Source organism: Neomonachus schauinslandi, chromosome 11, assembly GCF_002201575.2.
Source record: "Neomonachus schauinslandi chromosome 11, ASM220157v2, whole genome shotgun sequence".
NCBI classification, from domain to species: domain Eukaryota; kingdom Metazoa; phylum Chordata; class Mammalia; order Carnivora; family Phocidae; genus Neomonachus; species Neomonachus schauinslandi.
The window spans coordinates 70,075,453-70,099,587 of record NC_058413.1 but is presented as its reverse complement, the minus strand read 5'-3'; positions in this window follow the sequence as shown (position 1 = coordinate 70,099,587).

Below are 24,135 nucleotides of genomic sequence, written 5' to 3'. Positions count from 1 at the left end.
GCATTTAAATAATATTCTCAAGTTCACATGTATTTAGTAAGTAGTAAAAACAGTATATAGGAAGAAGTTGCTTCGGCTGAGGTCAAAAAAGAAGAAGAAGAAGGTAGCGGGAGGGGAAGAATGAAGCGGGGGAAATCGGAGGGGTAGACGAACCATGAGAGACGATGGACTCTGAAAAACAAACTGAGGGTTCTAGAGGGGAGGGGGGTGGGAGGATGGGTTAGCCTGGTGGTGGGTATTGAGGAGGGCACATTCTGCATGGAGCACTGGGTGTTATGCACAAACAATGAATCATGGAACACTTCACCTAAAACTAATGATGTAATGTATGGGGATTAACATAAGAATAAAAAAAAAAAGAATATACTACGGGATAAAATCAGCAAAGTCCGTCCTATGAAAATCCAAAGTCATATGACCCAGCTTCTTTAAAAAATTAAATGGGGGGGTGAATTCGAAGGAAGCAACCTATGGATTAAAAGAGATTTAAACAACATGCCAGTCAATTACACTGCACTGGTCCTACTCAGAACCTTTAGCAAACTAACCTTAAATAGTACACAACTGGGAAAATTCAATCATTAACTGGATAATTAATATTAAAGAACTGTTAAATTTAAAAAAAAAAACAACAAAAAAAACCAGTATATAAACCCAAGGACTCAAGTCCAGAGTCCAAATTTTTAATTAAATACTGTATTTCTTCTGTTGTATTTTATGCTAGCATTAGAGTTGATAATGTAAAGATTTGAGAGTCTTGATTGAATTTTTCAATTTTCATTTATATATATGCATTGGTAGAAACTTGACAAATTTAGGAACTTTATCAGTTTAGCTTCATATGTTTAGGATCCAGCTCAGATAAAGGCTGTTTTAGTCAGTGCAGAATTTCTTAATCCTAGGTTATGATTTGATATTAACATTTTTGTTAAATATTGTGCTAGTTATATTTAATAATTTTTTAAGCCTGATGTTTTACATAGGCTATTTTCCTTTTAGTTATTCTTAGTGAGACTAGTATTCTTCCAAAATCATTTTTATTGTCAAATCTTAATGGATTAATTCAATGCCAGGTTGAATTTCTAATTCTTGCTTTCAGAAGCAAATGATGACTGTAACTAAATTACTTTGTTGAAGAAGCATAAGCAGCATCAAATCACCAGGTGATGATAATGTCCATTGTAATCTTTATGTAATCATAAAAAAGTGATTTAATGAAACTCAAAAATGCAAAAGTCCTAAAGTGTAGTGCATATGAGAGGACTTTTCCTGTCAAAATAAGAATTTGGGAAATGGACTTTAAAACATAAAAATAAAAACAAAAATGGTGTGAACTCTAAGTTCTGGACCAGTTTCCTCACCATCTGCAGCCGATTTGCATTGCCTGTGAATTCAATCAGACATCTTAACCATCTGTAAATCCCAGACTTTTCATACTGATTTCCCTCGAATTAATGGTATTTTATTTCATACTTCTCTGTTTATTTGTTAGACCTAGTTTTAAAACCCCAACAAAGCAACTGGGGAAGGAGACTGATTCCTTATAGATAAAATATATGGATTTAATACTAGGACTCTTAAGTAACTGGAAATAATGGAATGAGAATTTTTGTCACTACAAGATGGCCAAAGTCATAAAATATTTAATCCCAGTTTACTCCATTGTAATACTCTTTACACAGAAAAATGAATTTCTTTCATTATAAAATTTAGCAGACTGAAACAACATTATACCATTGACACATTGTCTGACTTTGAGGAATGAAGAAAAGAAACAAAGGTATTTTGGCTATTGATGTGTATCTGCTTTGAGAAAAGAAACAAAATCAAAGCAGCATTTACTAGTTGAACTTTTTATTAACTGTCTAAATTCTGATTGTCTTTTAGGTCATATATGTACTAATTGATGGAAGAAATATACAATGGAAAGTATGATTTATGAATTTCTTTAATCATTTCTGAGAAAAATTTATGAATTTCTTTAATCATTTTGAAGAAAAATATAATCATTTCCAGGAAAAATATTCTCTCTCTACCTATAAATGAGAGATTGCTCCACAGGTTTTTGGAGGCAAAAACACTCAATAATCATATCTATGTAAAATATCAAATAATATTTTTATTTTAATTCAAGTTGCTGAAATGTTCATGGGAAAAGGGAATTTCTTCACCTTTAGTTAATTTGCCTTCTGTCAGTGGGACTTAATGTGTGTAAGATTAAAGCTACCACGTGGTATCACAGACTAGGTGAACTGGCTCTTTTATGTAAGCAAAGCAGAGCAAAGAGTTGGTACTTCAGCTCCTTAATATGCTCTCTTTTTAAAAAAGTGACAATTTCTTGTGTCTTGCCTGTGCTGCAAGGCCATCCTTCATCTTATTAAAATGTGCATATAATAAGGCATGATGTGATTGAATGTCACTCATTTCGATCCCATTGATCACATATTGTCTGTTAGTCCCAGCTTAATTTGTCAAGGTAAGACCCTCTAATTTAACGATAGAAGCAAATAAACTCAGTCATCTTACAATTCCCAAGAACAGAATCTGCTTTTATATTTTCTACACATTTTACTGCTCTTTGTAATTATTGAACTAAGTCCTCAATTAGCAATCTGTTGGGTTTGTTATTATGTCTGAAGGGCCCACGTGGCGTAACCATGAAAGAACCCCAAATTGTACCACCATGTAACAAAGAACAAGCTATTAACTAGCTTTATTTTAATATAGATTTTATGGGACACTTGAAAAATATACAAATCCATGTGAACAGCAACCATGAATTTGATATTTTGTTCTTTTCTTCTTGCTTTGGGAGTAAACATTATAACTCTCTTTTGTATTTATTCTCCAACATAGTTTTCATTGCTGGTACCGATACCATACAATATATGAAATTTTACTTTAAAAAAGTTATATTTATGAATAAAAGATAGGGAGGGGAAATAGACACAGATCATGATGACCAAGATCTTAGAAGGATAAAGCTTTGAATCACAATTGCAGGACATTCTATCCAGCTCAAAAATGTTGATTTTCTTTTTTAAGGTTTCTGATAACTCTGAGTATCAGGAGGATCTTTTTCCAATTGAGAGAAAGGGGAGAGGATTCTGCCAGAAAGAGTGGCTATTTTAGAACACTAAATCTGTAAGTCTTAGGCATCTCCTTAGATGTATGCTTCAGGAACATAATTCAGGGCTGTAGTGGGTTTGGAATGAGAATCCTTTAATTGATAGTGAAGTCTTTAGGTGTTGAGCTTGAAAGCAGGGCCAGTAACACTTTGATCTAAAAAGGCTCAAAAGGGAGAGTCATGATTCTTTAAGATACAGTGACTGATTCCAATTAAATCTTTGGGCTATCAAGGGAGCATTGTATCTGGCTCAGAATAAACCCTGATGCTCAAATGCATTAAACTTTGGGGGACTCAAGGACTAAGTAGACACCTGGTGTTGAGCTCTTGGCCACTTTGAAGAAGTCCAAGCAAAGGTATACTTGGTGGCAAAATTGATGAGTATTTTAATGAAGATGAAATGAAATTTAGGTTAAAGAATTAAGAAGTAAAACAAAACAAAATAAAATTATTCCTCTATACATTTTCTTTCGGTAGCGAATCTCTTTTAATCTGTTCTGTTAAAATAATTTTTTGTTTATTTTGTAAGTAACATATGCATATTAAATATAGTCATACATGTATTTTGTGTATTTCTTTTATTTTCTTAGGGAAATCTCTGGAAGTAAAATTGCTGAAGGAGCATTTTCATTCTTTTTAAGACTTCTGTAGTGTTTTCACTGACCTTCAGAAAGATTATACCACTTCCAGCAGACTTAGTTTTAAGTTTAAAGTTGTTCCTACATTTAACATATTTCAATTTTTAATATCTCTTTCTCTGAACCCCTTGACTGAACCCTTGGTTCATTCGTTCATGCGTTCATTCCCTTATTCACTCTCTTACTCACCATAGAGCCTAAGGTTTGCCCCAAATTATTATAGCATGGGGGTTAGGGAGAGATAAAGAAAGCAAAAATTTCTATATTTCCAATAGGGTAGTTTGTAATGAGCATGGGATGTAAACTCAGAAGACTTTGAATTGAAAACTAACTTCTATACTTCATTGTGTGTCACTTGACATTTTTGAGGTTCTAGTTAATCATCTTAAAAATGGAAAAAAGTAGTACCTACCTAAGAAAGATAAGCATATCTGCAAATGTTTTCTAAACCAAAAAGCTGTTTACAAAATGTGGTTAGGATTTGGCTTTACAAATGCAAGATGAAATTCTTTAAGCCCTCCATTATTTATACTTATTTGAATTTGACAGTTCAAAGTCATATTATAATAATCTGAGTAAATATTCAGCTTCAGCAGTCTCTTTATCTCATATAGGATTGATTGGAGTTATAAATGCAAGCCTTTTTTCCTGCCTCCTTCTTTCCTTCGGTTGGAGGAGGTCACCAAGAGGATGTGACTGCAGGTTGACCCTTAAGCTTGTCCTGGGCCATCAGAGGCTCCTCAGCCCCTCCCTTGTCCTTGGAATGTACGTTCTACTCACTGTTCAGCAGTAGGAGTCACTTGATGCAGCCTTGAGCAATGTGTTGTTCAGATCATCTGGACAGTACGTGTTACTCAACCCTGTCAAGGCCTCTATATAAACTTTTAAGATTCTGAATGAGTGGGGGCCGAAACCAGTTTGCAACTGCCTAAGCAAACCTTGTAAATCAGTTCCCTTGCTTACTATACCTGCCACGTACCATGCTGGGGTGGCCTGCTTCTTTCTTGGGTCTCCCCTTTCCCCCATTTAAGGAAGGGGACAATTTTCAATTTCACCCCAGAACTCTAGAGGTTGGGGACTAACACCCTTCCTCTCCTTTTCGTCTTCTTTTCTCCTCTCCTTCCTGCCTTCCTCTTTCATCTCTAAATTTTATTTATGCATTTGATAAACCATTTATTATTTCACTCACTTCTTTAAAAAATATTCAGAAAACATGAGAGAATATACTTGTGAAAATTATCCCTCTGTCTGCAGTGCCCAGCCACTCAGTTTTCCTCTTTGCATCCAATTTTGTAGTAGTTAATGTATTCTTACAAAAATAATTTCTCATATGTTCTCTTTCTCTATACCTACACACACACACACACAACACACGTGTGTGTATATATATGTATGTATATAAATATATTAATATAATCTCACTTTTCCAAAAAACTATTGCATGTTACTTTCACTATTCTGTACTTCTGTTTTATTCACTTAAAATTCACTTAAAATACATCATACATTTTGAAGGTTGTCCCATATGGGCTTCTCCATTTGTTTTTACAGCTGTATAATAGTACATTATGACTATACCATAAATTATTATTTTTTCTTTTTTTCTTTTTTTTTTTTAAGATTTTATTTATTTGACAGAGAGAGACACAGCGAGAGAGGGAACACAAGCAGGGGGAGTGGGAGAGGGAGAAGCAGGCCCCCCGCTGACCAGGGAGCCCGATGCGGGGCTCGATCCCAGGACTCCGGGATCATGACCCGAGCCAAAGGCAGACGCTTAACGACTGAGCCACCCAGGTGCCCCTATACCATAAATTATTTAAGTGCCTTGTTATTGATGGACATTTTGGTTGTTTCCCAATTTTTTTATTTTTTTATTTTTATTTTTTATTTTTTTATTTTTTTAAAGATTTTATTTATTTATTTGACACAGAGAGAGACACAGCGAGAGAGGGAACACAAGCAGGGGGAGTGGGAGAGGGAGAAGCAGGCTTCCCGCGGAGCAGGGAGCCCGATGCGGGGCTCGATCCCAGGACCTGGAATCATGACCTGAGCCGAAGGCAGACGCTTAATGACTGAGCCACCCAGGCGCCCCCCAATTTTTTTATTTTACAAACAATGTTCCACTGCCATTTCACGTGCATGATTAGCACTGAAGGACACATACTTATAATTGGAATTGGCAGTTTAATGCATTTTTAATTTATAAATTCTGTCAAAATCCCTTGATAGATAGATGTTATTCCAATTTATATACCCACCAGAAATGCATGAGGGTACCTTTTCCTAACACAATCACCGTTAAGATACTTTAACAACTGTTTGGTCATTAACAATCAGGTAAGTTAAAAAAAATGGTATGGTGAAGTGTTTAAAATGATTTCTTTTACTATGGGAAAGATTGATCATCTTTCCAATAATTGAAAGGCCCTTTAACTCTCTTTTTTCCACCAGTTACCATCTTCATACATTTTTCCTGTTATTTCACTTTTAGGTAGAAATTTAATTGCTGTTCTCTCACACATGCATAGACATCTCTCTTTTGCCACATGAGGAATTGCATCTGTTTCCAGTGTTTGTGTTTTGATTTTTTAAGTTGCCTTTTATCATGAATTTTTTCATTATTATGAGCTCAACTTAGAAATCTTCTAATCTTCTAATGTATTGTTTTGAGGTTAATGTTATAGTAAATAGACTATCCTCAGCTTGAGATCATTCACTTACTCTATATCATTATGTTTCTAATACTATTATGGAGTCCCTACTAAGTTTTAATATATATTCTGCTATGAATTGATTTTTATGTATTTTTAAATCTATCACTCAATTTTTACTTTTTAAAGACAGTTTCCAAGTTGTATAAATGTTTCATGAAATAAAAAGGTTTAGGGGCACCCGGGTGGCTCAGTCAGTTAAGCATCTGCCTTCAGCTCAGGTCATGATTCCAGGGTCCTGGGATCGAGCTCTGTGTCGGGCTCCTTGCTCAGTGCGGAGCCTGCTTCTCCCTCCACCCTTGCCCCCTACTCATGATCTCTCTCTCTCTCAAATAAATAAGTAAAATCTTTAAAAAAAAAAAAAAGAAATAAAATGGGTTTACCAAATTATCTGGTATGTTATGTTTGTCATATTCTAGTTCTGTGATATATTCCAGCCTACCTCTGGACTTTTCATTCCATTGCACTGATATGTTTATTCAGATACTAACATTGCCATTTTCACTATTTTAACTTTAAACTGTATAATAATAATTAAATATCTATTATGCCTAGTTCCCCCTCATTACTGGTCTCTTTCAGAATCATAATGGCTTTTATTACATAATAATATTGCCATTTATCTAATTCTTCTAAAAAAGTCTCTGATATTTATTTTGGATCAAGTAGATTTATAAATTAACTTGGGTAGATTTTAAATATTTATGAAGTTGTGTCTTCCTCTATAATAATATGGTAAAACTTTCTCTCTGCTCAATGGTCCTTTTGGGACTCTCAGTAACATTAACTGCCTATTTATTTTTCATAGATATCTGCTATATTTGTTATTTTAGTCCTAGGTTTTTAATTTTATTTTATTGTATTTAATTCTATGGGCTATTATATATGGACTTTTTTTTATTAGTTTGTAAATTCTAACTGGTTCTGGTTTGTATTATAAAGTTTATTAATTTCTATAACTTACTGAATTCATTTATATCATTAACAATTTCTTAGAGGATAGAGGATACTTCTAGTTTATGTAAAGTATACAATAATATAATCCTATGTGTACAATCATCTACTTTGCCAAAGAAAAAATAGTTTATTTCCTTTGTTCATATTCATATTCATCTTATTTTTTCTTGTTATTTCCATTGACTAATAATTCCAGACACCATGAAAAAAATATTCTTTAATGGGTATCTTTTCTTTACTTTTTTTAAAAAACAATAATGTAAATATTTCTTGTGGACCTTCTTTCACTTTTTTTTTAACTTTGGGTTAATGTCTGTGTTTTTTTTATGGAAGGAAATATCCATCTCTTTCTTCTTGGTCCTCCCCAAGAATGGCTGTTTTATTTTATCAAATGGATTTTGATAGTTATTTAGGTAGCTGATCATCTTAATTGCTCCTCTGATTTACTGGTAGGAGAAAAATACCAACTGGTTTTCTAAGATGAAAAAGTTCCACCATTCCTAAAAGAACTAATCTGGGCCTGGTGTTTTCTTTGGGGAAGTTGGTTTCTTTAATTACTGTAAGCAGTTTGTACAGATTTTCAGCTTTTTTGGACACAGTTTAGGTAAATTGCTTTTTTCAAGTAAATTATTCTTTTTAACCCACATTTTCAAATTTATTTGCATGGAGTTTAGCAGTGAAATGTATCTTTATATTATTATTTTTTATTAAGTCAGAATCTATTATTTTCCCTAATATTGGGAAATAATAAAAAATAAATATTACACTATAACAAACATTTAAAAAAGTATAACTATATCATATATAATGTATAACATTTAAAATATTAAAATAAAATAATTTTAAATAAATCCTGTGTTAAGCCAGGCTAAGATTAAAATATTGGAGATGTATGCAAGAGTTTGTATGTATGGGTTTCTCTGGGGTATATTGAAATGCTGTATCGAAAGTGTGTATATCTTAATTTACTAGGTAATGGAAATCTGTACATAAAAGTGATTATAACAGCTTAATTTCCAACCAGCAATGCAGGAGAGTTCCCATTACTTAAAATCTTCACCAATAATTGGAATTGATCAGATTCTTAATTTTTCCAGAATGTTAGTTGTGGATTGACATTTCATTGTTACTATTGGTATTTCCTTGATTGCTAAAAAAGTTGAGTTCCCATTAATATTTTTTGTCTATATGGATATTACTTTTGGTGAAATATCTCCTTAAAGGCTTCTCATATTTTTCTAATGAGTTGTCTCTATGTTATTGATGTATAGAGATTCCTCATTTATGCTGGAGACTAGGTGTTTTTTATTTTCTTCCACTTATATGCATACCAAATCATACTTCTTACCTTATGCTTTTTTCCCCCACTCTATAGTGTTATTTTGATGAGCAGAAGTTCTTAATTTAAGTGTACTTAAATGTACTGCTTAGATTATGGTTACTACTTCCTACATTTTGTTTAGGAAGATATTCTATATCTGAGAATATGAATATATTTTACTATATTATCCTTAACAGCTTCAAAAACTTGCCCTTAACCTTTCAAACTTTAATCATCCAGCAATTAATTTTGTATATAATGCAAGGTACAGGTTTAATTTCATTTTTATCCCAAATAGGATATATATATGGTCAGTTTTATGGTTATATCCCATGGATATAATATATATATATAACATTGGAATATATATAATATATATAAAATATTATATATTTACCTTATATATTCTATATTATAAATATATTACAAATATATTCATATATTTATATTACATATTTATATTATATATAACTATATATTATTATAACAAATAATAACCATAAATAAAAAAAGAAAATGGAAAGAGGATCAATCTTTAATAAAATATATATTATATATATTAATATATTATATATATATATTATATATAAATTGGAATATATGTATCTATTGGAATTAATTTATTTTGATTCTCTAATATATATAATTTATTAGAATATATATATTGGAATTAATTTATTTTTATTCTCCTATATATATAATATATATAAATATATACATAAATACTTCGTATATATAAAATATTATATATAAATATATATAAAATATATATTATATATGAATATATATTTCATGTACTTTATATATATAATATACATATTATATATATAGGAATATATATATATTGGAATTAATTTATTTTGATTCTCCAATATATATATAAAATATATATAAATATATATATTTGTTTTGATTTTTTTTTTTTAAAGATTTTATTTATTTATTTGAGAGAGAGAGAGAATGAGAGACAGAGAGCACGAGAGGGAAGAGGGAAGAGGGCAGAGGGGGAAGCAGACCCCCCGCTGAGCAGGGAGCCCGATGCGGGACTCGATCCCGGGCCTCCAGGATCATGACCTGAGCCGAAGGCAGTCGCTTAACCAACTGAGCCACCCAGGCGCCCTGTTTTGATTTTTTAAGTAGCCGTTTATCATGAATTTTTTTATTATTGTAAACTCAACTTAGAAATCTTCTAATCATCTTATGTATTGTTTGGAGGTTAAGGTTATAGTAAATAGACTATTCTCAGCTTGAGATCATTCATATATATATATGTAAATATATATAGAATATATGAAAATATATATAGAATATATGAAAATATATATAGAATATAAAATATATAAAATAAATATATATGATTTTAATGCATTATATATATTATATATGAATATATGTTTTATATATATTATATATAATATATATATATTTATATATATAGGAATATATATATAGGAATTAATTTATTTTGATTCTCCAGTATATATGTAAAATATATATATACAATATATATATATAAATATATATATTAATTTGTTTTGATTTTTTAAGTTACCTTTTACCATGAATATTTTCATTATTGTGAGTTCAACTTAGAAATCTTATAATCTTCTAAGGTATTGTTTTGAGGTTAAAGTCATAGTAAATAGACTATCCTCAGCTTGAGATCATTCACATATATATATATATAATGTATATATAAATGTATATATGAAACATATAAATATATAGAGAATATATAAATATATATGTAATATAAATATATAATATAATATAAATATAAATATATTTATAATATAAAATATATATTATATATATTATATATATAATATATAGTATATATTGGATTAAAATATATTGGAATTAATTTATTTTGATACTCATATAAATACATATAAATATATATTTTTATATATAAATATATATTAAATATGAATATATATTTATATATTTTATATATATTATATATATTATATATATATTGCAATATGTATATATTGGAATTAATTTATTTTGATTCTCCTATATATATAATATATTTATATATATATTATAAATATATATTAGTTTTGATTTTTTAAATTGCCTTTTATCTTGAATTATTTCAGTACTGTGAACACAACTTAGAAAGCTTCTCATCTTCTAATTTATTGTTTTGAGGTTAATGTCATACTAAATAGACTATCCTCAGGTTGATAGCATTCACATATATATATATTGTATATATATATATATATATATATATAATATATATAAATATATATACAATATATATAAATAAATATATAATATGAATATAACTAAAATATACTAAATTTATTATATATTTATAATGTAAAATATATAAAATAAATATATATAATATTTTATTTATTATATATAATATTTTATATATATTGGAATATATAGGAATTAATTTATTTTGATTATCCAATATATACAGTATATATTATATAAACATATAATATATACTGTATATATATATAAAATATATGTTATATATTTTACATATATTAATATTTTATATATTTTACATATATATTATATATATTATATATATATTGGAATATATATATTGGAATTATTTAGATTCTCCAAAATATATATATATATAAATATATATATATATTTGTTTTGATTTTTTCAGTGGCCTTTTCTCAGGAATTTTTTAATTATTGTGAACACAACTTAGAAATCTTGTAATCTTCTAATGTATTGTTTTGAGGTTAAAGTCATAGAAAATAGACTACCCTCTGCTTGAGATCATTCACATATATATATAATATTTATAAATATATATAAAATTTATATATAAAATATATAGAATACATATAAATATATATAATATAAAGATATTAATATAAATATAAATATAATGTATTTATAATATATAATATATAAAATAAATATATATTTTATATATATTATATATTATCTAATAATATGTATTTTATATATATTACATATATTATATATAATATATATTATGTATATTGGAATATATATATAATGGAATTTATTTTGATTCTCCAATATATATAAATATATAAATATATATTTATATATATAAATATATATTAATTTGTTTAATTTTTTAAGTTGCCTTTTCTCATGAATTTTTTCATTATTGTGAACTCAACTTAGAAATCTTCTAATCTTCTAATGTATTGTTTTGAGATTAATGTTATAGTAAATAGACTATCCTCAGCTTGAGGTCATTCACATATATATATCTATATAAATATATAGATATATATAAAATTTATATATAAATATATATAGAATATATATAAATATATAGATATAAATATATAATATAAATATAAATATAAATATATTTATAATATAAATATATAACATAAATATATAATATTTTATATATATTATATATTATATATATGAATACATATATTGGAATTTATTTTGATTCTCCAATATATATATATTTATATATATATTTGTTTTGATTTTTTAAGTTGCCTTTTATTATGAAGTTTTTCATTATTTTGAACTACTTCGAAATCTTCTCATCTTCTAATGTATTGTTTTGACTTTAATGTCATAGTAAATAGACTATTCTCAGGTTGAGATCATTCACATATATTTATATAAATATATATATAAAATATATATAAATATATAGAATATATAAAAATATATATATAATAAATATATAATATAAATATATATATTTATGATATATAATATATGAAATAAATATATATGCTATTTTATATATAATATACATAATATTATATATATTGGAATATATATATTAGAAATAATTTATTTTGATTCTCCAATATATATATAATTTATTGGAATATATAGAAATTAATTTATTTTGATTTCCTATATATATATATGTATATATAAATATATATATATTTTTGTTTTGATTTTTTCAGTGGCCTTTTCTCAGGAATTTTTTCATTATTGTGAACTCAACTTAGAACTCTTCTCATCTTCTAATATATTGTTTGTGGTTAAAGTCATAGTAAACAGACTATCCTCAGGTTGAGATCATTCGCATATATATATATATATATATATATATATATATATATAAATATATAAAATATATATATAAATATATAGAATATATATAAATATATGTAGAATATAAATATATAAGTATATATAGAATATAAATATAATGTATTCATAATATATAATATAAAAATATATAATATTTTATGTATATATTAAATATATTATATATGAATATATATTTATATATATAGGAGAATCAAAATATATTCCAATATATATATATTCCTCTCTCTATATAATGTAGAAGATTTCTAACTTGAGTTCAAAATAATGAAAAAAATTCATGATAAAGGCAACTTAAAAAATCAAAACAAATTAATATATATATATAAATATATATATTTATATATATTGGAGAATCAAAATAAATTGATTCCTATATATATTGGCAACTTAAAAAATCAAAACAAATATATATATTTATATATAAATATATATATTTTATTTATATATAGGATAATCGAAAAAAATTATTTCCAATAAATATATATATTCCTATATATAATATATATAAAATATTATATATATTTATTTTGTATATTATTATAAATATATTTATATTATATTTATGTTTATATTATATTCTATATATATTTTCATATATTCTATATATATTTATATATATATTTTATATATATATATTTATATATATATATATACATATATATGTGCATGATCTGCTGAGGATAGTCTATTTACTATGACTTTAACCTCAAAACAATACATTAAAAGATTAGAAGTTTTCTAAGTTGAGTTCACAATAATGAAAAAATTCATGAGAAAAGGCAACTTAAAAAATCAAAACAAAAATATATATATATTTCATATATATATTTGAGAATCAAAATAAATCCCAATATATATATTTCAATATATTTAATATCATTTATAATATATATAAAATATTACATATGTATTTATATAATATATTATAAATATAAATATATATTTATATTACATTTATATACATATTATATATATATATATATACATACATATATATATATATATACGTGAATGATCTCAAGCTGAGAATAGTCTATTTACTATGACTTTAACCTCAAAACAATACATTAGAAGATTAGATTTCTAAGTTGAGTTCACAATAATGAAAAATTTCATGAGAAAAGGCAACTTAAAAATCAAAACAAAGGGTATGTATATTTATATATATATTTATATATATATTTATATATTTTATATATATAGGAGTTTCAAAATAAATTAATTCCAATATATATTCCAATATGTAATATATATTCATATATAATATATATAATATATATAAATATTATTATATATAGTTTATATATATTATGTGTATATATTTTATATATAGGGAGTATATATATATAGTATATATATTGGATAATCAAAATAAATTAATTCCAATATATATATATTCCAATATATATATAAAATATTATATATATTATATATAAAATATTAATATTAATATATATTTATATTTATAAATATATTTATATTTATATTTATATCTTATATTTATTTTATATATATTTATATATATTCTCTATATATTTATATATATTTTATATATATATATATATATATATATATATATATATGAATGATCTCAAGCTGAGAATAGTCTATTTACTATGACATTAAACTGAAAACAATACATTAGAAGATGAGAAGATTTCTAAATTGAGTTCACAATAATGAAAAAATTCATGATAAAAGGGAACTTAAAAAATCAAAACAAATTAATATATATATTTTATATATATAAAATATATATATTTTATATGTATATAGGAGAATCAAAATAAATAATTCCTATATATATTATTTATGAATATATATAAAATATTATTTATATTTTATATTTTATATATTATATGCATTATATTTATATTTATATTATATATTTATATTCTACATATGTTTATATATATTCTATATGTATTTATATATATTATATATATATATATGAATGATCTCAAGCTGAGGATAGTCTGTTTACTATGACTTTAACCTCAAAACAATACATTAGAAGATTAGAAGATTTCTAAGTTGAGTTCACAATAATGAAAAAATTCATGAAAAAAGGCAAATTCAAAAATCAAAACAAATTAATATATATATTTATATATGTACTTTATATATATATATTGGAGAATCAAAATAAGTTAATTCCAAAATATATATATTCCTATATATATATAATATATTATATATAAATATATATAATTGCTATATTCATATATAATATATATAATACATATATAAAATATTATATGTATTTATTTTATATATATTATATATTATAAATACATTATATTTATATTATATTTATATTTATATTGCATATTTATATTCTCTATATTTATATTCTATATATATTTATATATAATTTATATATACATATTTATATATATATATGAATGATTTCAAGCTGAGGATAGTCTACTTACTATGACTTTAACCTCAAATATTAGAAGATTAGAAGATTTATATATATTAATTTGTTTAATCTTTTAAGCATGTAAAGCATATGCTTTATAAAGTATATAAAAATATATATATAATATATATTATGTATTTTTCTTTGAATATATATTTTATATATATTATGTGTATATTGTATATTTTTATTATATATTATATTATATATATTATATACATATTGGTATATATGTATTCGAATTAATTTATTTTTATTCTCTAATATATATATAAAATATATAAATATATATAATTATATGTGTACATATATATAAAGTATACATATAATTATATATATTATATATTTTATATATTTTATATATTATATATTATATATGATAAATTTATATATATATTGGAATATATATAGGAATTAATATATTTTGATTCTCCAATATATATATAAATATATATATGAATATATATAAATATGTATATATATTTGTTTTGACTTTTTAAGTTGCCTTTTATCATGAATATTTTCATTATTGTGAACTCAACTTAGAAATCTTCTAATCTTGGGCGCCTGGGTGGCTCAGTCGTTAAGCGTCTTCCTTCAGCTCAGGTCATGATCCCAGGGTCCTGGGATCGAGTCCCCACATCGGGCTCCCTGCCCCGCGGGAAGCCTGCTTCTCCCTCTCCCACTCCCCCTGCTTGTGTTCCTGCTCTCGCTGTCTCTCTCTCTGTCAAATAAATAAATAAAATCTTTAAAAAAAAAAAAATCTAATCTTTCAATGTATTGTTTTGAGGTTAATGTCATAGTAAATAGACTATCCTCAGCTTGAGATCATTCACACATATATGTATATATATATATAATATGTATATATAAAAAATATATAAATATATATAGAATATATATAAATATAAATATTTAAATATAATATATTTATTATATATTTATAATATATAAAATATATAATATTTTAAATATATAATATATATAATATTATATATTGGCGTATATATATTTTTTGGAATTAATTTATTTTGATTCTCCAATATACATATAATTTATTGGAATATATATATTTTGGAATTAATTTATTTTGGACCTCCAATATATATATAAATATATATAATATATAATATATAATATATATAATATTTAATACAAATATATAATCATATAATATAAATATATTATAAATATAATATATATAATAAATTATAAATATAATATATTTATATTATATGATTATATATTTATATATTATAAAATATATATTAATATATATTATATATTTTATGTATATAATATATATAATTATATATATAACATATACGTATTAAATTATATTACATATAGCAATAATATGTATTTCTTTGGCCCTAATTCTGTCTTACTATTTTATGATATGCTTTTTCATTTTGTGCCATGTACATTTATTTAGCCTTTGCAGTTTGTGTATTTGGTATGCTAATTTGAACATCTTTTATTTTTCTATAACTGTGTAGCTATGGTTGCTCAAGAGAGCTTTGCCAAGAAATTATGGGGAAATAAAAGCATGAGTTAGCAATATTGGAACACAAATAGATAAAAAGATTCAGAGTTGAATTTACGAAGAGAAACAAAGGACTTCTAGTTTCCAGTCCAGCATGTAAAAAGCTTAGAAGTTGTCACTCTATCTTAACAGTAAGTAAAAAGCTGAACAAATGGAAAAATCAACAAGTATTTTTAGATTGTAAGATAAGTGAGGTCAGTGGGCAAACCACACCCCCACTCCTTCCCTTCAGATTGGAGAGATTAACAGACAAATAGAATCACAATTTACCAGAGCAGAAACCCATGAGCAGGAACCAGTGCTGGGGTAGGGAACCCTGAACTGTAATTGACAAATTGCTGGACATTTAGAGCAGACAACTCTGAGAGAGAAAACTTCAGGAGGACCCAGTCATCAGGTTGCCCCCACACTTCTGTGAGTTTTATCTCTTGGAGCTCTACTCACAGGTTCTCACAGTGAATGTCAGAAAAATCCCCTCCTGCTTGCATTAGCAGGAGAGGAAAAGGAACCATTTTGAAATACGCTAGAACATTCTGTTCTTAGCAAGATCTTGCCTCAGGAGAAACTTCTTACCCAGATCCTAACCCATGGGGTTTTGTTAAGAGTCAAATTGATCTGGAGGAAGGGAAATACCCTACTCCAATTGGCTCTATCCCTCCACATGGAGGAAGAGATATATCCACCTCCAGCCCCATCTAACAACTTTCCATGGGGGAGAAGGGATATGCCGAACTCCAGTCCAATCTCGCCATCCTGTGGGGCTAAAGGTAGGGATAACAGAGAAGCACTGCTAAATTCACAGTTCAGAGGCTCCATATAAAGAAATATGTAAATCTACAAAAATAAACAAAGGTAATACAGAACGTATAAGTGATGGTACAATTAAAATTTTTATTTTTCTTGTTCATAATTGATCTAACAGATGAGTTTCTTTAAAGTAATAATAGCAATAATATATTCAAATATATGTATATATATAGAGAGAGAGAATGAGTGAGCATGTACGCACAAGAAAGCACTCACGGAGAACTTAAAAAATATTTTGAACTAAGTGAAAATGAAAACTCAATTTACCAAAATTTGTGAGATGCATGAAAGCAGTGCTTTGAGGGAAATATATAGAATTGAATGTGTGTATTAAAAAATAAAGACATCTAAAATCAATCATTCAAACTTCCACCTTAGGAAACCAGAAAAGGAAGAGCAAATTGAATCCAAATTAAGCAAATGAGAAAATTATTAAAACTTAAAGCAGAAACTAATGAAATTGAAAACTGTAAATCAATGGATGAAATCACTATAACAAAAAACCTGTTCTTTGAAAAAATTAATAAAATTGATAAGCCTCTTACTAGGCTAAGAAGAAAAATCAGAAGTATTTCACTGTTTTCACTGGTGAGGCAAACAGAATTCCCTAAAGTAGTTGGGGATTGAGATAAATTCAGGCTGGGGTGCAGTTTCGGTAATATTCTTATACTTCCAGTTTGCCCAGCTTTTTGGGAATTACGCTACAGGGCTCTTAATCAAGAACCCTGTGGTTCAGCAGGCCCCTCTCTGTGTTCGGTACAAAATGTTAATGCTTTTCTCTTTCGCAGAGTGGACCCATCAGCATTTCCCTCTTCTTTTTTGAGCCTTTGTGCTTGACTTTGTAGTCTCGTTCTCTGTGTAGCTTGAGTATTTGGCAATTGTCAGAGGAGGAGAAATATAAATTTATGATGCATGTCTTCCCAATTAATTGTTTTGACTAATAAGCCAGTCTTCCCTGTTTTCCAGGGTTCTCAACATTAAAGACGTTTTTTTTCCTCTGACCTCACCTTCTACAAAGACATACAATCTGTTACCAACTTTAGTCCATTTTATATCTGTTCTGTGTCTTGCTCATTTCACACCTACTGTTACTGCTGTTTACCTAATTTATTCTTACTTCTTCTATTATTGATTACTTTAGTAGCTTTGTAATTGGTCTCTCCTGAATAGTTTTCTTCCCCAAATCTCTACTACAATCCGCTGTCTGCTTTACTGCTAGGAAAAACTTTCAGAGATACCACTCATGTCATTTAATCTCCAAGCTAAAAATAAAAGGAAAAAATTCTGTGTATTCCCATTTAAAAACTACAACAACACTTCATAATCCTTAGCCCCACTGTCAAGGTTATAAATAACTGTACCCCTATGCACCCTTGCAGATTTAATACTTAGCACAAACCTTCTTATTAAAACTGCACAAGTGCTCAGTTCTTTACCCTTTTCATAGCTTTCACTATCTTGTTTCTGGTGGCTTATAGCACCTTTCCCTATTTTTACATGTATAAATCCTACTCACCATACAAAGTTTAGTTCATGTGCTGTCTTTATACAGTTTTCTCAACCGACACATAGTGGGAAGGGAATCTAACTCTAACAAATATTGTTTAATCTCTATTGTCAGATACTGTGCCATGCATCTTCATATAAATGATCACATTTCAAAACAGTGGTTCAAGTTAAATATTGTTATCTTGTGCTTTTTTTTTTTTAGTCAAATGACCCTAAAAGAAGTACATCTTCTTACTTACATGTGCAAAAAGCAATATATGGCTAGCGTTCCTTTTGAACACAAAGATATCTAATTGCACAGCCCTGCTTTCTCCATTTCTTTGCATGCTCTCTACCTTACGAAATTATCTATTCCACCTTTAGACTTTATCTGTATTATTTAAGTAAATTATTTTATTTTATATACCATCTGTATGTATATCTGAAATTTGGTCCCTTGCTAAATCCAATTTTGATTTTCTCTCTATGTGTTCTCAACAGGTAGTAGGAAAGTCATCCTGCATTATCTCCACCAACATCATCACCACTGTCATCATCACTCACCTCGATCGAGCTTATCTCTGGCATATTCAAAGTAATGTTATAACAGTGCTTAAAAGTGGCCCAGCTCTGTCTGGGGATAAAATGTTCTTAGAGTGAAAATTTAAATTCAATAAATTGAATTTATTTTATTCTTTTTATTTTCTATTTTTTTATTTTTAATAAAAAAACTTTTTTATTTTTTTTATTTTTTAAAAATTTTATTTATTTGACAGAGAGAGACACAGTGAGAGAGGGAACACAAGCAGAGGGAGTGGGAGAGGGAGAAGTAGGCTTCCTACCGAGCAGGGAGCCCGATGTGGGGCTCCATCCCAGGACCCTGGGACCATGACCTGAGCCGAAGGCGGATGCTTAACAACTGAGTCACCCAGGTGCCCCGAAAACTGTTCTTTTTAAATTGATGTTTTATTTTATTTTATTATTATTTTTTTAAAGATTTTATTTATTTATTTGAGACAGAGAGAATGAGAGAGAGAGAGAGCACATGAGAGGGGGGAGGGTCAGAGGGAGAAGCAGGCTCCCTGCCGAGCAGGGAGCCTGATGCGGGACTCGATCCAGGGACTCCAGGATCATGACCTGAGCCGAAAGCAGTCGCTTAACCAACTGAGCCACCCAGGCGCCCTAAATTGATATTTTAAATGTGAAGGTATTTTGCTTGTGGAAGAGTGTTATCTACAATTGAGTTTTTTTCTTTTAAAACAAGGAAAAGAAATATAAAGTCTGTGTACTTATTTTTTTTAAAGGGCATTCTCAGATGAAAAAACAGTAGGTTATACCTGAGGCTCCAACTCTAGCTGCTAGAGTTTAAATCAGAGAGGCAGCCTGAAATGAAAATCTCAGGCAGTGCTGTGACTTGTCTTGTAGCATCAGCCTGACCTCAATGTAAATTGTTTTTTAGATGGTGGGGACAAATGAGAAAACTTGTGAGCAAGTTAAGAAAACACAACTTTTACCTAGAAGAAGATTGCCCTTGGGAATACATTTAAATCTTTTGAAAGCTATACCTATCTACTGTTTATGAACCACAAAAAGTGGTCTGCCTCAGCCATTCTTGTCTCTGCTCTTAATAGATGTCAGTCTGCCAGAAGGAGGGCTTATTTGTATATGTTGGTTTTAAGCAGGGTTAAGGGGTAAAATCTGAGTTCATCGTAATAGCACTGTTAAATGCGTTATGTGGCAGAAACAGAAGAGAATGTCTGGTTGAGAAAAAATCCTGGGGTGTTCCTCACCTCTTTGCTGCAGAATGCTGTCACTCACAGAACTGGAAAATATTTGGTCCTTACTGACAAATAGAATAGGGCACAGGATATAGCCTTGGTCAGAGAATCACATGATATGAATCACAACACAATTATGTAAGTATCCAGTTAGGGACAGGTCAATGAAAAATACTTTGCAAATGTTTATAAAGACTTATGCAAAAATTCGAGAAGATAAACCATTATTATTGTGTACCAATAATGTTCCAGATACTTCACAAGTATGAAGTTTCAATTAGTATTCCTACAACACTGAGGCATGATTTGACTTTACTTTACTAATATTGTCATTGAGAGTCACAGAAGTTTTTAAGTTTACAAATAATAATAGTATGTAAAAGACTTAAAATTCAGTGTCGGCTCTTTCCAGAGTTCAATAACATCTAATAATCTAAAAAAGAACACGAAACTCTGAAAAGCATCAGATATGGGATTAGGAGATTAGGATCCCTAAACCTGGTTTTGACCTAACAGGTGACATGTGCATTAACCTCATTTCACAGAAGTTGTTTCATTATATGTATAAATAAGGAGAGGGTATTTCATATAGTCAATACTGTTGTACATGTGTTATGTATTTTTATCAGAAAAGTATGGCTGTTCCTATTTTATAATTGTGAGAAATAAGATGTAGAAAGTTTGTATAACTGGGAAAGCATAGCCAGCGAGCACTAGAGCCAGGTTTCCAGCCCAAGAATGTTAAAGAATGAAAGCCATATCATTTACATTACCTTTTTGTTACTTACCAAAGGAATCAGGATAATTTCTGATTGTTTATGCAATATAGGGGATACATAATGTCAGCATGATTTTGGTAGCAAAGCAGCAAACACACAGATATGTTTGGCTGCAATCTAGTGCTATTGGTGGGAAAACAGTTGTTGGAGGCATTCCAGGAGCTTGAGGTAATGGCAGTCACCTAAATCCTAACGTGTCCATGTATGTGCTAAAATCACTATAGATCAACAAGAGGAACAAGTAAAATTGCAAAAATCTCACATTTTGCTTGGAGAAATGCAAAAATAAAAATACAGAATATTTTCTGAAGCCATGTAGAGTTAAATCAAGCAGGCATATTCAAAGGGGAGTTGACTTAGAAGAGGAATGAGGCAAGCGATATTTCCTGTTTTTCTACTTCTTATTCTTAGGGCAAATGATAGAACTGCACATGGCTCCAACTTCCCAATGGAAAAACCACAGTCTTTTAGGACTAAAGATCCAAAAAACAGGACTTGGACCATCCAAAGTGGCTAGAAAGTGAGAGAGAGGTCCCCGTAGGGAGAGCCACTCTAACTCTCATACTAAGGTTTGGACAGATTTTACAAATTTTAGGTTTGCCATAAATTATGTATGCATGGGACAGCAAATTATAGTCTAGATAAGAATAAAAATAATGAATGAAGATTTGAGCAGATATCCAAGTGAGAGCTTGTAATTTGAGTTTAAAAAACTTGATTTTCGGGGGCACCTGGGTGGCTCAGTCGTTAAGCGTCTGCCTTCAGCTCAGGTCATGATCCCCGGGTCCTGGGATCAAGCCCCGCATCGGGCTCCCTGCTCCACGGGAAGCCTGCTTCTCCCTCTCCCACTACCCCCTGCTTGTGTTCTCTCTCTTTCTGTCTGTCTCTGTCAAATAAATAAATAAAATCATTAAAAAAAAAAAACTTGATTGTCTGCCAAACAAAAAAATCCAATTGGTAGGATATAACAGAATCCAGAATCTCCACTGTGGAACTTCCACATTGTACAGAATATAATCCAAATTATTATACATGTGAAGAAGAAAGAAAATGTGACCCTGAGATGATCTAGATGATGGAATCAGCAGCAAGTATTTTAAAGCAGCTAAAATAACCATGCTCAATGTTTTAAAGGAAAATGTGCTCTCATTGTAAGGAGAAAATAGAAAATTTTGGCAAATAAATAGAAATTACCAAAAATAAAATGAGAATTCTACAAATGAAAAAATACAGTATCTATAATAAAATTTTTAATGGATGAGACTAATAACATAATAAATAGGACAAAGGAAAAATCAGTGAGCCTGAGGTCAGATAAATATAAATCATTTAATTTGAGCCAGAAACAGAGAGGAAAGGAAAAAAAAAAGTTTTAAAAAGAAAGAAATTCAGACGCAGAACCTATTCAACAATATCTAATTGAAGGTCTAATAGGTGTGTAGTTGGCAGCCCAGAATAGGAGAAAAGACAGGAAAGGGTTTAAAAAATAATAATTGAAAAAACAATGGTGGAACATTTCCCAAATTGTAATGAAAGATATACAATTATTGATTCAAGAAGCTAAGCAAACTGAGGCTGCATGTATATTTTTAAATCTGGTTAGGTTCTTTGTCTTTATCATATCAAAATCCTGACTGATTTTTCCACCTCTCCCCAAGTTCTCATCTTGCTACAACTTCCTTCTAACTGTATTCTCTAAATAACAGATATGACAGTGTAAACCCTTTTCTCAACAAGGTTCCATGGCTCTCCATTGTCCATGGCATAAAATATTTAATGGCAAATAATACCTTTCTTCCATCTGCTCATATGATATCTTGTTTTCATCATTTTGGGGGGACCAAGTTTTTGTTTTTTGACCTTGCATTCATGGTACACTATATTGATTTAAACAACTATGCTTTTTGTTGAACTATTTTTCTCTTACTTGTTAAAGTCAGACATAATTCTCAAAAGTTCAGGAGCTCTCTAAAACATATTTTTTTGGGCTATTCAGTACTGATAGAAACATAATTTACATAATACTTAAGACTCTTTTGAAGTCAGTGAAGATAATTCCCTAGAGGGACCTTAAGCTTTAAATGATATGCTGTAGAAAGCAGCAATTGTGAATGCAGGAGTAAATCAGAAAGTGAGAAGAGCTAAAATGTAATAAATTGAAAATGAAGGCATTTTGTGAAAGACACTTCAAAGGGACTTTTCCTTCAGAAATCCTAAAAGCACTTACGAGAAAAGGATTTATCTAAATATATTGATTTATGAAATTATATATTTGTAATTATTTAATATAAATATTCTCTTGAAAAGTATACAAACAGTTGTAAAGTTTACTTTTAAACATTATTTTCCTCCTTGGTGTGTTCATTAGACTTTGACTCATGTGCATAGCAACTTCTGTCTTACCAACAGGAAAACGATCTTTCTCCCTCCCTCCCTCCCTTCCCTCCCACCGTTTTCTTTCTTTACCTTTTTTGTAGTCAAGCCTGTGGTTATCACTTAGCA